Source organism: Dendrobates tinctorius, unplaced genomic scaffold, assembly GCF_039654945.1.
Source record: "Dendrobates tinctorius isolate UK_male_01 unplaced genomic scaffold, ASM3965494v1 ptg000009l, whole genome shotgun sequence".
NCBI lineage: Eukaryota > Metazoa > Chordata > Amphibia > Anura > Dendrobatidae > Dendrobates > Dendrobates tinctorius.
In genome coordinates this window covers 25,852,255-25,869,867 of record NW_027361677.1, presented here as the reverse complement: position 1 = coordinate 25,869,867, position 17,613 = coordinate 25,852,255, and the positions used below count along the sequence as shown (strand labels likewise).

Here is a 17,613-nt window from a genome sequence, read left to right as displayed (position 1 = left end):
CTTACCTTGGGAACAGGGTTTATGGGGGCTGCAGCAACAATGGAAAGGATCAACCTCTCTCTTCAGCTCCTGGCTTCGGTGTGGCAGTGATTACCCCTCAGCTGCACCAAGCACTGGGCAGCCCTCAAAGTGTGGAGTGGATGGAGAGGAATGGTCAGTTCCATCCACTTCCAAGGGCAGATCCGCTGGCAGATTTTGCTGAACATCCAAAATTTGCAAATATGGCAGCGGATTTTACGCTTTTCCTGCAGATCAATCGTCATCCGCTGCACAGAAATTTTCAACCAGGAAATTGTAATTTCCGCTATCGGACGATCGCAGCTTCCAGTGTTCTAAGAGGACTATTATGTAAAGTAAGGCCGGTTTCACATTTGCGCTAAAGGCCGCAGCGTCGGCCTGCGCACGGCTGCTGCTAAGCCCCGCCCCCTTTTGACGGTGCGCTGACCAGCGCCAAACGCAACCTGTTGCAATTTGGTTGCGCTCGGCGCACCGTCAAAAGGACGCAGGCGCCGCCAAAACGCATACTGCGCACGGCCTGCGTCCTCAGTGATAAAGATAAGGGGACGCATGACGCATGCAGCATCATGCGCCTGGAGGCGGAGCTACTGGCAGAGGCACGGCAGGGGGCGGGGCTTAGTGGCGGCCATGCGCAGGCCGACGCTGCGGCCTTTAACGCAAATGTGAAACCGGCCTTAGAAGTGGGAAACAAAATTTTTAAAAAATCTGAAAAAAAAGCAAAAAAAACAAAAATTCAAATCATCTCCCTTTTGGCCCATTAAAAATAACACAATTATATAAAAAAAACACATTTGGTATCGTTGCTGTCAAAATATAAAATAAATTAATGAGATCAGTAAACGGTGCAACAAGAAGAAAAAAAAACAATTGCATATTTTTAGGGCGCCACAACATTGTAATAAAATGCAATAACGGACGATCAAAACATCGTATCTACCCCAAAATAGAATCAATAAAAGCATCAGCTCAGGGCGCAAAAAATAAGCCCTCACCCAACCCCCAGAGTCTGAAAAATGTGTTGCGGCTGTCAAACAGCCTTGAGACATGCAACCGCGGGGACTGGAACATAATATACGAGCACACCGAAGTCACTCGGTTAGCACCCGAGCATGCTCATATAACACCTCATCCGAGCATGCTCGCTCATCATTAATTTTTCTCTTGGTTTATAGGAATAATTCCCATCACAGTTCCGTCTTTCCTCTGCTTTCCCGCGTACCACACATAAAGGGGATACATTCAGCCATCACATCTGGAGTTGTAAAGGTCACGATGTCTCCTGCCCGGCCTGAACCCCCATATAAAATATTCCCCCAATGCCTAATTATGACTCCTGCTGACATATCCATAAGTGCTAATTTGCCTGCTCCATTTGCATATTAATGGTCCAGCATGTTCCAGCTTCCGCCGTCACCCTTGTAATTGTCTTCTGTGATTATCTCTTACATTTACTTAATATTTTTAATGGCGATTTTTATGATTTTCAACAGAGAAAAACATTAAGAATGAGGTCACTCGGGGTCTGTGCTGTTAGTGCGGAGCCCGGTGCTGCTCGGGAGTTTCCGGGACCCCTTGTCCGGTCACGGTTTATTCTTTGGCCTTTTGCCGTCTACTCCAGGATCAGAAGCAGAATCATGAATTACAGAGTTACAGCATTTGTATAATGGATTTATAATTGTGTGGTCTGCAGTTATCAGCCGGCATAAGGTGCCTTTATACCAGTGATATAGTATTGGGTGGGCACCAATGTCTAGAACGGTGAAAAATGCCCTCAAGCTGCCCCGTTGTCAAGTAATCGGTGCGTGCAAGTGCTGCTTCTTCTTGGAGAAGTATAGTGAGTGCCCACCTAGAGCTGCTTATGCAGGAGAGATGAGTTTGTCATCATCTGCTGTGCTCTGCATAGGCAGCAACTGGAATGACAAAGCTGATGCAGAGCACAGCAGCCAATGACAAACTCATCTCACCTGTTGCATTCTGCTTTGACAGCATCTGACATGACAGAAGATGAGAAGAAAATGAATGCAGAAGATTCAAACGTCTGCATAGGCAGCAATTATAATGGCAAAGCTCATGCAGAGCATAGCAGCCGACGGCAAAATCATCTCACCTGTAGCATTCTGTTTCCCCAGCATCTGACATTATAGAAGATGAGCAACAAATATATGCATAAGATTCAAGAGTTTGTCATTGGCTGCTGTGCTCTTCATAGGCAGAGACTGGAACAACAAAACTAAAGCAGAGTACAGCAACTGATGACATTCATTTCACCTGTTGTGTTCCACTTCTGCAGCACATGACATGATAGAAGCGAAATAATGCATAAGATTCAAAAGTTTGTCATGGGCTTCTGTGCTCTGCATAGGCAGCAACCAAAATGACAATGCTAATGCAGCTGTTGACAAAGTGATTTCATTTGTTGCATTCTGCTTATGCAGCAACCAACATAACAGAAAATGAGCATCAAATTAATGAACGAGATTGAAAAGTCTATTATCGGCTGCTGTGCTCTGCATAGTCGGCAACCGGAATGACAAAGCTCATGCAGAGCACAGCAGCCAATGACAAGCTCATTCCCACCTGTAGTGTTCTGCTTCTGTATCATCTGATATGATAGAAGATGAGCATCAAATGAAAACACAAGATACAGAACAGTCTTCATTCTTTACTAAGAGTGGCTTTCATAGTTTTACACTTTTTCTAACCCCAACTAGGGTTAGGACTAGTGCTAGACTTATAGATCACTTTTGAGATGGTACATGGAGCAGCAGTTTAATTGGGAGGATATGCATGTATCATAGTCTGGAAATAGCAGGAGGTTGGTACATGGAGCAGCAGTGTAGTTTGGAGGATAAGCAGGTTGCATAGTCAGGAGATAGCCAGATGTCGGTACATGGAGTAGCAGTGTAGTTGGTAGGATAAACTAATAACATAGTCAGCAAAGAGCCAGAGGTCTGTACACGGAGCAGCAGTGTAGTTGGGAGGATAAGCAGGTTGCGTAGTCAGGAGATAGCCAGATGTCGGTACATGGAGTAGCAGTGTAGTTGATAGGATAAACTAATAACATAGTCAGGAAAGAGCCAGAGGTTGGTACACGGAGCAGCAGTGTAGTTGGGAGGATAAGCAGGTTACGTACTCAGGAGATAGCCAGAGGTCGGTACACGGAGAATCAGTGTAGTTGGGAGGATAAGCAGGTATCATAATCAGGAAATAGCGAGATGTCGGTACATGGAGTAGCAGTGTAGTTGATAGGATAAACTAATAGCATAGTCAGGAAAGAGCCAGAGGTCGGTTCGCGGAGCAGCAGTGTAGTTGGGAGGATAAGCAGGTTGTGTAGTCAGGAAAGAGCCAGAGGTCGGTACACGGAGCAGCAGTGTAGTTGATAGGATAAACTAATAACATAGTCAGGAAAGAGCCAGAGGTTGGTACATGGAGCAGCAGTGTAGTTTGGAGGATAAGCAGGTTGCGTAGTCAGGAGATAGCTGTTACGGCCCCTGGCTCTGCCGTCTCGGCCCCCGGGCCCCCTGCCACGCTTCCTGTCAGGTCTCCCAGCGCGCGCGGTCATACTTACCGCGTCCCGCAGCCGCTCTCCTCCCAGCCCCGACGTCGGCTTCCTTCTCTGTGCGGCCCGCGGCTGGTGACGTCACCGCGGGTCTCGCGCATGCGCCGTAGGCCGCGGTCGGCTCTCCCCATCTGACCCGGCCTCCGGCGGCGCCCTGCCCTGATAGCGCCGCCGGGCCAATGGGAGCGCAGCGGCTGCTATATCAGGTCGCCCTCCCTTAATGGAGGCGCCTGACCGCTGTTGTTCATTCAGCACTTTTGGGTCCGTTCCTTTCCTGTTCCAGTCCTGTGTTCGTTCCAGTTCCAGTCCTGTGTCCGTTCCAGTTCCAGTCCTGTGTCCGTTCCAGTTCCAGTCCTGTATCCGTTCCAGTTCCAGTCCTGTGTCAGTTCCAGTTCCAGTCCTGTGTCCGCACCTGTTCCAGTCCGGTGTCCGTTCCTGTTCCAGTCCTGTGTCCGTTCCAGTTCCAGTCCTGTGTCCGTTCCAGTTCCAGTCCTGTGTCCGCACCTGTTCCAGTCCGGTGTCCGTTCCTGTTCCAGTCCTGTGTCCGTACCTGTTCCAGTCGTGGGTCCGTACCAGCTCCGGTCCTGGCTCTGTACCTGTTTCGGCCCAGTCTCCGTACCTGCTCCAGCACTGCCTACCCAACTCCGTACCTGCTGTCCATCACAAGCCGTACCAACCCGGGTTCCAGCTCGCGGTCCAGCTCCAGTCCAGTAAACCGGATCTATTCCGAGCCGCCCCTCTTGGTTCCGGCTACCGTGGCATTCGAACCCCCGGACCTGCGCCTAACGGTCCCTGTATAGGGGTCGGCCACACCTGGTTGCTCGTTCGGGGTCCCTCGGTGCCGCGGTCCAGAGGGTCCACTCCGGAGAACTCCGCCCTGCCTAGTGCGGTGTCCCGAGTAACAGTGAGTAACAATAGCCAGATGTCGGTACATGGAGTAGCAGTGTAGTTGGTAGGATAAACTAATAACATAGTCAGGAAAGAGCCAGAGGTCGGTACACGGAGCAGCAGTGTAGTTGGGAGGATAAGCAGGTTGTGTAGTCAGGAGATAGCCAGATGTCGGTACATGGAGTAGCAGTGTAGTTGGGAGGATAAGCAGGTTGTGTAGTCAGGAAATAGCCAGTGGCTGGTACACGGAGCAGCAGTAAATAAAATTACTTATTTTTCACCTATCACCTGAGTGCCAAGTTTTTCTATATTACTACATGGTTTGGGATGTTACTTTTGCACCTTACTTTTGAGTGCCGCTATCTTCCAACTTACATATGGACCAACTGTGTGTATAGGGCCCCAATTACCTGTCAGAGGCCAACAATGTGTCTTTTCCACCTCTATCAGATTGCTACATATCAGTAAACCATTATTTTACTGCTTCACATGAAATACATTTTTTTTTATAACAGGAGCCCATTAAAACGTTATTGGCCTCAGAGGCCTCCAGCTTTCAGTCACAGAGAAGCGGCAGTGCAGAGCCGGCGGCTGTCAGTCAGTGCCAGAGCTTGGATACAGCTGCCGCTCACTATGTACTGAGCCGACTGTCAGTCAGTGCCGGAGCACGGTTACAGCAACTGCTCACTATGTATTGAGCCGGCTGTCAGTCAGTGCCGGAGCTTGGTTACAGCTGCTGCTCACTATGTACTGAGCCGGCTGTCAGTCAGTGCCGGAGCTTGGTTACAGCTGCTGCTCACTATGTACTGAGCCGGCTGTCAGTCAGTGCCAGAGCTTGGATACAGCTGCCGCTCACTATGTACTGAGCCGGCTGTCAGTCAGTGCCGGAGCACGGTTACAGCTACTGCTCACTATGTACTGAGCCGGCTGTCAGTCAGTGCCGGAGCTTGGTTACAGCTGCTGCTCACTATGTACTGAGCCGGCTGTCAGTCAGTGCCGAAGCTTGGTTACAGCTGCTGCTCACTATGTACTGAGCCGGCTGTCAGTCAGTGCCGGAGCTTGGTTACAGCTGCTGCTCACTATGTACTGAGCCGGCTGTCAGTCAGTGCCAGAGCTTGGATACAGCTGCTGCTCACTATGTACTGAGCCGGCTGTCAGTCAGTGCCGGAGCACGGTTACAGCTACTGCTCACTATGCACTGAGCCGGCTGTCAGTCAGTGCCAGAGCTTGGTTACAGCTGCTGCTCACTATGTACTGAGCCGGCTGTCAGTCAGTGCCAGAGCTTGGTTACAGCTGCCGCTCACTATGTACTGAGCCGGCTGTCAGTCAGTGCCAGAGCTTGGATACAGCTGCTGCTCACTATGTACTGAGCCGGCTGTCAGTCAGTGCTGGAGCACGGTTACAGCTACTGCTCACTATGCACTGAGCCGGCTGTCAGTCAGTTCCAGAGTTTGGTTACAGCTGCTGCTCACTATGTACTGAGCCGGCTGTCAGTCAGTGCAGGAGCACGGTTACAGCTACTGCTCACTATGCACTGAGCCGGCTGTCAGTCAGTGCCAGAGCTTGGTTACAGCTGCTGCTCACTATGTACTGAGCCGGCTGTCAGTCAGTGCCAGAGCTTGGTTACCGCTGCCGCACACTATGTACTGAACGGAGAATGAAGACGCACCTCTATGCCTGAAACTCAATGTAGTAAAGTTAATTTCCTCCAGGTGGAAGGGCATCTTTAGAATGCTATTAACCTGCAGGTTAAACCCATATCTACAGGTTAACAGCTGGTTTTGACATGACAAATTTCCTTCAAAAGTGCTGTCCACTACTGAGACAAATCTGAATCTCTGTTTCCCCAGTACAATAGCATCACCTGTAGTCACCTTCGGTGCTGGTACCGTTCCATTAGTGTTAGTACTGGATTTCCCGGATAACACGAGACATTGTTATGTCATGTAATCCCTGTGGACAATTAGCACTGGCTTTACTCTCCTCTCCTGCAGACAAATCAGACATCCAGAGGAAGTGAGAGCTGTGGCTGCCCTTTCACTTCCCCCAGATGTCAATTATGTCCGTAGGAGAGGAGAGCAAAGAGAGATACCTCACACACAAGTAACACACACTACAGATACCTCACACACAAGTAACACACACTACAGATACCTCACACACAAGTAACACACACTACAGATACCTCACACACAAGTAACACACACTACTGATACCTCACACACAAGTAACACACACTACAGATACCTCACACACAAGTAACACACACTACAGATACCTCACACACAAGTAACACACACTACAGATACCTCACACACAAGTAACACACACTACTGATACCTCACACACAAGTAACACACACTACAGATACCTCACACACAAGTAACACACACTACAGATACCTCACACACAAGTAACACACACTACTGATACCTCACACACAAGTAACACACACTACAGATACCTCACACACAAGTAACACACACTACAGATACCTCACACACAAGTAACACACACTACAGATACCTCACACACAAGTAACACACACTACTGATACCTCACTCACAAATAACATACACACTACAGATACTTGACACACACACTACAGATTCTTACTTGTGTGTGAAGTCACACACTATAAATACCTCACACACAGCACACACACTACAGATACTTCACACACAGCGCACACACACTACAGATGCCTCACACACAGCGCACACACACTACAGATGTCTCATACACATGTAACATACACCCTACAGATACCTCACACACAACATACACACTATAGAAAACTCACACACAAGTAAAATACACACTACAGATACCTCACACAAGTAGCATACATTACAGATGCCTCACACACAAGTAACATACACACTATAGAAACCTCACACACAAGTAACATACACACTATAGAAACCTCACACACAAGTAACGCACACACTACAGATACTTCACACACAAGTAACATACACACTGTGCAGATACCTCACACACAGCATACAAACTATAGATACTTCACACACAAGTAACACACACACTACAGATACTTCACACACAAGTAACATACACATAAAATTAAGAGACCACTGCAAAATTTTTAGTTTGATTTTTCTCTTTATAGGTATATTTTTGAGTAAAATGTAAATTGTTCTTTTATTCTATAAACTACTGACAACATGTCTCCGAATTTCCAAGCACTATATTTTGTATTTATTTTAAGAAAATGAGAAATGGTAAAAAGAACAAAAAAATGCAGTGCTTGCAGACCTCAAACAATGCGAAGAAAACAAGTTCATAATCAGTTAGAAACAACAACACTCAGTTTTAACTCAGGAAGAGTTCAGAAATCAATATTTTGTGGAATAACCATGATTTTTAATCCCAGCTTTCATGCATTTTGCCATGCTTTCCACCAGCCTTTCACTCTGCTTTTGGGTGACCTTAAGCCACTCCTGGTACAAAAATGTAAGCAGTTATTCTTTGCTTGATGGCTTGTGACTATCCATCATCCTCTTCATTACATTCCAGAGGTTTTCAATGGGGTTCAGGTCTGGAGATTGGGCTGGCCATGACCGGGATTTGATGTGGTGGTCCTTCATTCACACATTGATTGACCTAGCTGTGTGCCATGGCGCATTATCCTGCTGGAAACACCAGTCCTCGGGGTTGGGGAACATTGCCTGAGCAGAAGGAATCAGCTGTTTTTCCAGGATAACCTTGTATGCGGCTTGATTCATGTGTCCTTTGCAAAGATTAACCTGCCCAATTCCAGCCTTGCTGAAACATCCCCAGATCATCACCGATCCTCCACCAAATTTCACAGTGGGTGCAAGACACTGTGGCTTGTATGCCTCTCCAGGTCTCAGTCTAATTATTAGACGATCAGGTGTTGGGCAAAGCTGAAAATTAGACTCATCAGAGAAGATTACCTTACTCCAGTCCTCTATGGTCCAATCCTTATGGTCTTTGGCAAACTTCAGCCTAGCTCTACTTTGCTTCTCATTGATGGAAGGCTTCCAGCTTTATATGATTTGAGCCCTGCCTCTTGGAGCCTGTTATGTACTGTTCTTGCCGTGCATTTCACCCCAGCTGCCATTTGCCATTCCTTTTGTAGGTCACTTGATGTCATCCTTTAGTTGCTGAGTGACATTCGAATAAGATGACGGTCATCCCGGTCAGTGGAGAGTCATTTTTGCCCTCTGCTGGTCTGTAGCTTTGTTGTCCCCAATGTCTGCTGCTTGACCTTGTTGTAATGGACTGCTGTCTTAGAAATTTTCAGGATGGAGGCAACATGACACTCACTGTATCCCTCTGCTAGTAAAGCCAGAATTGAGCCTTTCTTTTCCTCACTTAAGACTTTTCAACTCCTTTGGCATGGCTAAAAGTTATTTTTTCATTCCTATTACTTTTGGGATATTACTAGCACTTGTTTTGCCAACCAGCTTGTCCCATTGCAAGAGGATTGTGAACACCACGGCAGGGTTTTTTATACTTTCCTTTGTTAAATAAGATTTGGTTCAGGTGATCACCTAATCAGAAGCCCATTAAGTAGAATGAGGTGGACTCTGGTTGGAATTCAACTGACACTGGAATGGAATGGCTGTCAGACATGAAGAGAAGCTGATATTTATAAAACTGTGCAGCGGTCTCTTAATTTTTGCCAGAGCTGAATAAGTGCAGCTCCTCCTGCTCACAGCAGCACTTTCCCAGCACCTTCCCCGCTCTCTCCTTCTCTGCCAGGGCTGTGGACCAGAACAGGAGAAGATTTAACCATGGGGAATTGAGCTGCTTCTCTATCTGTCCGTGGGAGCGCCCACAGGTAGATATGGCTGACCTTGCAGCTTGGTCGCACGTCGCAGGCTCTCTCCCCCAGAGGCGCGCAGTGCAGGAGGACAGGAGCACTGGCCAATCAGCTCTTCTATCAATCTGATGCTCTTTGACCAGTGTTCTTCTCCTGTAGACCACGTCACCTTTTTGAATAGAGTGGGGCAAAAAAAGTGATCAGTGTATAGAAAAATGTGTGTGCAGTGTGCACCCCCAGCAATGCTGTATTGAGCCAGCCATAATGCAAACTAATTCACATATGAAAGCCAGTCATCCAGGAGTTAAACCTTCATGCTTGCCTTTAATGTTGCTTCTGATGAATCCCATGAATAGCGGAGTGTCAAGCTACCGGATTTGAGTTTGCAGAAAATATTGCCTTGACAAGTGCACCAGGAGCCGAGAGATGGTGCTAATTAATTGAAATGGGGCACGGGAAACCCCGGCAGCGGTGTTAAAGCAGCTACTGTATGTACATGTTGGATTGATCGTTCGCCATCGAAGCCTTTGCTGTTGAAGATTTTTTTTTTTATATGGATGGTGGATATGAAAACTGAGATCGGGAGAGATGACTGTGCTCCTCCATCCTCTATCTCTTACATGTTTCCACAGTGATCTACAGGCTCCATGGGGGGGTTATTGACTTTTGCCGTCAGCCTTTTTCTAAGAAGTGCACATGTATACAATAACCTGAAAACCATGTACAGTAAGTGAATGACAGATGAAATAATGCGTGTGGTTCAGTTCTGATATTACCTCTCATTGTGTAAAACACGCTATGAAGTGAGGCCCGGCACAGTACATCCATGATGTGTTGCTCCCATGTCATTGCTGCTCGCAGTTATTTGTCATTAACGGCAAAGACTGCTGTTATAACTGAACAGCCAAGGTGACCTGAGGACATTTTTAATGTTTTTGATATGTATCGTTACAGAGCTTTCCACAATCTGTTGACCATAATTATTATGCCCATTTACAGTTGTGGCCAAAAGTATTGACACCCCTGCAATTCTGTCAGATAATACTCAGTTTCTTCCTGAAAATTATTGCAAACACAAATTCTTTGTTATTATTATCTTCATTTAATTTGTCTTAAATGAAAAAACACAAAAAGAATTGTCCTAAAGCCAAATTGGATATAATTCCAAACCAAACATAACAAAGAGGGTGGACAAAAGTATTGGCACTGTTCGAAAAATCATGTGATGCTTCTCTAATTTGTGTAATTAACAGCACCTGTAACTTACCTGTGGCACCTAACAGGTGTTGGCAATAACTAAATCACACTTGCAGCCAGTTGACATGGATTAAAGTTGACTCCACCTCTTTCCTGTGTCCTTGTGTGTACCACATTGAGCATGGAGAAAAGAAAGAAGATCAAAGAACTGTCTGAGGACTTGAGAAACCACATTGTGAGGAAGCATGAGCAATCTCAAGGCTACAAGTCCATCTCCAAAGACCTGAATGTTCCTGTGTCTACCGTGCGCAGTGTCATCAAGAAGTGTAAAGCCCATGGCACTGTGGCTAACCTCCCTAGATGTGGACGGAAAAGAAAAATTGACAAGAGATTTCAACGCAAGATTGTGCGGATGTTGGATAAAGAACCTCGACTAACATCCAAACAAGTTCAAGCTGCCCTGCAGTCCGAGGGTACAACAGTGTCAACCCGTACTATCCGTCGGCGTCTGAATGAAAAGGGACTCTATGGTAGGAGACCCAGGAAGACCCCACTTCTTACCCCGAGACATAAAAAAGCCAGGCTGGAGTTTGCCAAAACTTACCTGAAAAGCCTAAAACGTTTTGGAAGAATGTTCTCTGGTCAGATGAGACAAAAGTAGAGCTTTTTGGGCAAAGGCATCAACATAGAATTTACAGGAGAAAAAAAGAGGCTGTCAAAGAAAAGCTCACGGTCCCTACAGTCAAACATGGCGGAGGTTCCATGATGTTTTGGGGTTGCTTTGCTGCCTCTGGCACTGGACTGCTTGACCGTGTGCATGGCATTATGAAGTCAGAAGACTACCAACAAATTTTGCAGCATAATGTAGGGCCCAGTGTGAGAAAGCTGGGTCTCCCACAGAGGTCATGGGTCTTCCAGCAGGACAATGACCCAAAACACACTTCAAAAAGCACTAGAAAATGGTTTAAAAGAAAGCACTGGAGACTTCTAAGGTGGCCAGCAATGAGTCCAGACCTGAATCCCATAGAACACCTGTGGAGAGATCTAAAAATGGCAGTTTGGAGAAGGCACCCTTCCAATATCAGGGACCTGGAGCAGATTGCCAAAGAAGAATGGTCTAAAATTCCAGCAGAGCATTGTAAGAAACTCATTGATGGTTACCGGAAGCGGTTGGTCGCAGTTATTTTGGCTAAAGGTTGTGCAACCAAGTATTAGGCTGAGGGTGCCAATACTTTTGTCTGGCCCATTTTTTGAGTTTTGTGTGAAATGATCAATGTTTTGCTTTTTGCTTCATTCTCTTTTGTGTTTTTTCATTTAAGACAAATTAAACGAAGATAATAATACCAAAGAATTTGTGTATGCAATCATTTTCAGGAAGAAAATGAGTATTATCTGCCAGAATTGCAGGGGTGTCAATACTTATAGCCACAACTGTAGGTGCAAAAAAATGAGGAGCATTTCATAAGAAAGCGCGGCACGGACAAGAGGTGATGGTGCAGCGAGCAGGATTAATGGATGGTATGTAACGCTGTAGGAGGCGATAGCCGCGGGTGAGGCACTCGTCTCCAAAGCCTCGACGCTATACATAAAAGTTTGGGTCGTGGTTGGGTGTGTGGACTTTTGCTGTGAGGGCCCGTACTGGCTGTATATAGCCAATGTTGCAGGCTGGCCAGGACCAGATGTTTCACATTACAATGAGAGAGACTTACACTCCAAAATAAACTTTACTGAACGGCAACCTGGTAAGAGTTATGTACAAATGATAGAGGGCACAAAGTCTTATGGACGTTTCCTTCCTCTGCAGTTCTTCTCCAGGGCTAGTGAGGCACACTGTTTCTCAATACTTAGCCACAACCCAGCTTTAACGGTACAGTCCCGATCAGCAAGTCTTCTTACTTGCTCAGAGGTTTTGCATCCTATTTCTACCACTCGGGTCTCCCCCATAGTCTTTCATACTCAGCCTTGTTTAGGCCTGTTACCTTCTGCGTTACAAGCTCTAGGGGTTCGTGACTCGTCGTCCTCTCAGAGGACCCTTCTCCGGGAGGCCACCCTCTCTCTCCCATCATTCACTTTTCTTTAGGATATCACTATCGCTCCTTCTTAGTCTCCTCTCACTCTGGATCACTCCTAAAGTAGCTCTGCTTATTTCGCACTTCCAGCTCTTTCTCTTTAACTTACAGGAAGAAGTCACTTGTCCTAACACTAACCCAACCCCTGTGGGCTAGTCCCAAACATTAACCCTATCTTACCCTATTGTCAGTACTTATGCTACATTCAACTAGCTACATCCCTGTACTACATATCTTACAACACTATACTATCAGCTATACATTATATAGTACTACATTACCTATAACACTGTATAACCATATCACAAGACACTACAGAATATATACAAAAGACACACAACAAAATACACTCCACGGGATTGGTGTCTTCAGAGGCAGGAACGCTGTAGCACAGTCCACCATCCTTACAGGTTCATAAAAAGGGAGGACCAATAGGCCTGGATATGCAGGATGGCAGGTGGATCAGCTGAGCTGTATTAGATGCAGCAGAGCCAAATGTACAGAGAGAACATAGGAATAGCAGAATTGGGCATGCAGTAGGGCATCTTGTTGCCAGATTGTGGGTAGCACAGACTGCCATTGCTGCTGGTTGCAGATTATCACCAAGAATTACTGGAAAGTACATGGAACAATGAAGATCAGTAGAACTTCATATGCAGGACAGCAGGCAGATTAGTGAAACCGGAAGTATTAGATGCAAAAGAGCCAAATGTGTGGACAGCACACAGGGACAGCAAAGTTGAGTTGAGATCAGGCAGCTTGTTGCAGGAGTGCAGATAGCACATGAGAATAGCAGAAATGAGTAATCAGGCACCTTGCTGCAGGAGTGTGGGTAGCACATGAGAATAGCAGAAATGAGTAATCAGGTGCCTTGCTGCAGGAGTGTGGGTTGCACATGAGAATAGCAGAAATGAGTAATCAGGTTCCTTGCTGCAGGAATGTGGGTAGCACATGAGAATAGCAGAAATGAGTAATCAGGCGCCTTGCTGCAGGAGTGTGGGTAGCACATGAGAATAGCAGAAATGAGTAATCAGGCGCATTGCTGCAGGAATGTGGGTAGCACATGAGAATAGCAGAAATGAGTAATCAGGCGCCTTGCTGCAGGAGTGTGGGTAGCACATGAGAATAGCAGAAATGAGTAATCAGGTGCCTTGCTGCAGGAGTGTGGGTAGCACATGAGAATAACAGAAATGAGTAATCAGGTGCCTTGCTGCAGGAATGTGGGTAGCACATGAGAATAGCAGAAATGAGTAATCAGGTGCCTTGCTGCAGGAGTGTGGGTAGCACATGAGAATAGCAGAAATGAGTAATCAGGCGCATTGCTGCAGGAGTGTGGGTAGCACATGAAAATAGCAGAAATGAGTAATCAGGCGCCTTGCTGCAGGAGTGTGGGTTGCACATGAGAATAGCAGAAATGAGTAATCAGGTTCCTAGCTGCAGGAGTGTGGGTAGCACATGAGAATAGCAGAAATGAGTAATCAGGCGCCTTGCTGCAGGAGTGTGGGTTGCACATGAGAATAGCAGAAATGAGTAATCAGGTTCCTTGCTGCAGGAGTGTGGGTAGCACATGAGAATAGCAGAAATGAGTAATCAGGCGCCTTGCTGCAGGAGTGTGGGTAGCACATGAGAATAGCAGAAATGAGTAATCAGGCGCTTTGCTGCAGGAATGTGGGTAGCACATGAGAATAGCAGAAATGAGTAATCAGGTGCCTTGCTGCAGGAGTGTGGGTAGCACATGAGAATAGCAGAAATGAGTAATCAGGCGCATTGCTGCAGGAGTGTGGGTAGCACATGAAAATAGCAGAAATGAGTAATCAGGCGCCTTGCTGCAGGAGTGTGGGTAGCACATGAGAATAGCAGAAATGAGTAATCAGGTTCCTAGCTGCAGGAGTGTGGGTAGCACATGAGAATAGCAGAAATGAGTAATCAGGTTCCTTGCTGCAGGAGTGTGGGTAGCACATGAGAATAGCAGAAATGAGTAATCAGGTGCCTTGCTGAAGGAGTGTGGGTAGCACATGAGAATAGCAGAAATGAGTAATCAGGTGCCTTGCTGCAGGAGTGTGGGTAGCACATGAGAATAGCAGAAATGAGTAATCAGGCACCTTGCTGCAGGAGTGTGGGTAGCACATGAGAATAGCAGAAATGAGTAATCAGGTGCCTTATTGCAGGAGTGTGGGTAGCACATGAGAATAGCAGAAATAAGTAATCAGGCGCCTTATTGCGGGAGTGTGGGTAGCACATGAGAATGGCAGAAATGAGTAATCAAGTGCCTTGCTGCTGGAGTGTGGGTAGCACATGAGAATACCAGAAAAGAGTAACCAGGCGCCTTGCTGCTGGAGTGTGGGTAGCACATGAGAAGAGCAGAAATGAGTAATCAGGCGCCTTGCTGCTGGAGTGTGGGTAGCACATGAGAATAGCAGAAATGAGTACTCAGGTGCCTTGCTGCAGGAGTGTGGGTAGCACATGAGAATAGCAGAATTGAGTAGGCAATCAGGCAGCTTGTTGCAGGAGTGCAGCTAGCACATGAGAATAGCAGAAATGAGTAATCAGGCGCCTTGCTGCAGGAGTGTGAGTAGCACATGAGAATAGCAGAAATGATTAATCAGGCGCATTGCTGCAGGAATGTGGGTAGCACATGAGAATAGCAGAAATGAGTAATCAGGCGCATTGCTGCAGGAGTGTGGGTAGCACATGATAATAGCCGAAATGAGTAATCAGGCGCCTTGCTGCAGGAGTGTGGGTAGCACATGAGAATAGCAGAAATGAGTGATCAAGCGCCTTGCTGCAGGAGTGTGGGTAGCACATGACAATAGCAGAAATGAGTAATCAGGCGCCTTGCTGCAGGAGTGTGGGTTGCACATGAGAATAGCAGAAATGAGTAATCAGGTTCCTTGCTGCAGGAGTGTGGGTAGCACATGAGAATAGCAGAAATGAGTAATCAGGCGCCTTGCTGCAGAAGTGTGGGTTGCACATGAGAATAGCAGAAATGAGTAGTCAGGTGCCTTGCTGCAGGAGTGTGGGTAGCACATGAGAATAGCAGAAATGAGTAATCAGGCACCTTGCTGCAGGAGTGTGGGTAGCACATGAGAATAGCAGAAATGAGTAATCAGGCGCCTTGCTGCAGGAGTGTGGGTAGCACATGAGAATAGCAGAAATGAGTAATCAGGCGCCTTGCTGCTGGAGTGTGGGTAGCACATGAGAATAGCAGAAATGAGTAATCAGGTGCCTTGCTGCAGGAGTGTGGGTAGCACATGAGAATAGCAGAATTGAGTAGGTAATCAGGCAGCTTGTTGCAGTAGTGCAAATAGCACTTGGAAATAGCAGAATTGAGCAGGCAATGAAACACCTTGTTTCTGGAGTATATTGTTACTAAACATTGCACAGAAAGATTAAAAAAACTGGTTCTCAACAATTTTTCTTTTTGCAGTACCACCTGATGCCACTAGGGTCCCAGTTTTTTGCCATTAAGGACAAAGACTGCCAATATGACCGAGTCAGCCAGATGCTTTCCACAATGTTTGGGTTTACAATGAACATGCTGGTGTTACCACATTGTTTCCATGATGGTATGAGCAAGACACAAGGAACATTTCAAAAGTAATGTTGGTCATTGACACATGCACCACCAAAGGGGCCAATATCGGAGGGTAGAGCGGCAAATTCTATCTCATTCCATGACTTAGAGGCAATGGAAATGCATGTCTACGAACCGGCCCAATAAATTGGCTATACTGGGATTTATGGTGGACATGTTGCCTTTCCTCCGCCAAGTATTACCCCTATAAAACTACAAGACGTATATGTTTAGTAATGAAGCGCAAATGATGGAGCCAGTTGGGAAAAAAATGTCTTTTTTTGTGAGCATAATAAACCTTATTTAGAGTATTTATGCTAGTGAATAATGGAAATCCTCCACCGGCAGTAATTAAGTCACTAAACGGATTCAATTTGGTCACATTAATAGGAAATATGACTCTGGTTGTGTGCTAACTTGAGGATTTATGATAATTGACCCCCTTTTTCTTGAGAATGATGCGTGAAAGCCATAGCAATTAGACCCGAGCATTGAGCGGAGTGAGCAGAACCTGGAGCACTGTATATCTACATTCAGGGGATTCACAGGAAGGATTTATCTCACTTCTGTCAGGGTCATAAAGTGCTGAATTGCTAAGCAGCTCATGATAATGAGGCGGCAACGTGTTAAATAGCTGGAGTTTGCCATAAACAATAGCGGAAAGATTCTTTTTGCTGAGATTTTGCATCTTTTGGTCGTATAGTATTCTGCACATCAGCTGATCTGGCTTATAAACACCTAGGAAAACACATTTCTTTAGCTTTATCTTGTCGTAGAAAAAGTGCCCTAGAGGAACCCCCATCTATTAGCAAGGACGGCTACTAAGAGTTCTTGAAGACCAAATAAAGACATGGCTGAAAGTCTTTCAACACTAGAAAATGTTCCAGAAAATAAAATATTTCTCCCATAAAATTATTGAAATTACACTTTTTGTTATACACACGTTTATTTCCTTTGTGTCAATTGGAAAAACACAAAAAAAGTAGAGAAAAAAAGGCAAACTGGATATAATTTCAAACCCCCAAAAATGGACCACACAAAATTGTTGGCACCTTTCCAAAATTGTGAGAAAACAACTTTGTTTCAAATATGTGATGCTCGTTCAAACTCACCTGTGGCAAGTAACAGGTGTGGACAATATGAAAATCATAACTGAAACCAGATAAAAAGGGGAGAAGTTGACTCAATATTTGCATTGTGTGTCTGTGTGTGCCACACTAAGCATAGAGAACAGAATGAGAAGAGAACCAAAATTGTTGAAAAATATAAACAATTTCAAGGTTACAAGTCCATCTACAGAGCTCTTACTTTGTCCATGGTGTGCAACGTAATCAAGAATTTTACAACCCATGGCACTGCAGCTAATCTCCCTGATTATAGATGGTAGAGAAATATTGATGAAAGGTTGTAATGCAGGATAGTCCGGATGATAATTTGCCCCAATCAGGGTCCAAGGAAATTCAAGCTGTCCTGCAGGCTCAGGGTGCATCAGTGTCAG

General features: G+C 45.9%; 1 long non-coding RNA gene across 1 annotated transcript in view; it reads right to left on the bottom strand.

The window, feature by feature from the left end:
- The window catches only part of LOC141097738 (uncharacterized), a 111,038-nt gene extending 110,872 nt beyond the window's left edge, over window positions 1–166 (bottom strand). Inside the window, exon 1 of the long non-coding RNA XR_012234036.1 lies at window positions 6–166. This is a non-coding gene — a long non-coding RNA (uncharacterized lncRNA). The remainder of the gene's footprint in view (window positions 1–5) is intronic.
- Between the last annotated feature and the right edge of the window lie 17,447 nt (window positions 167–17,613).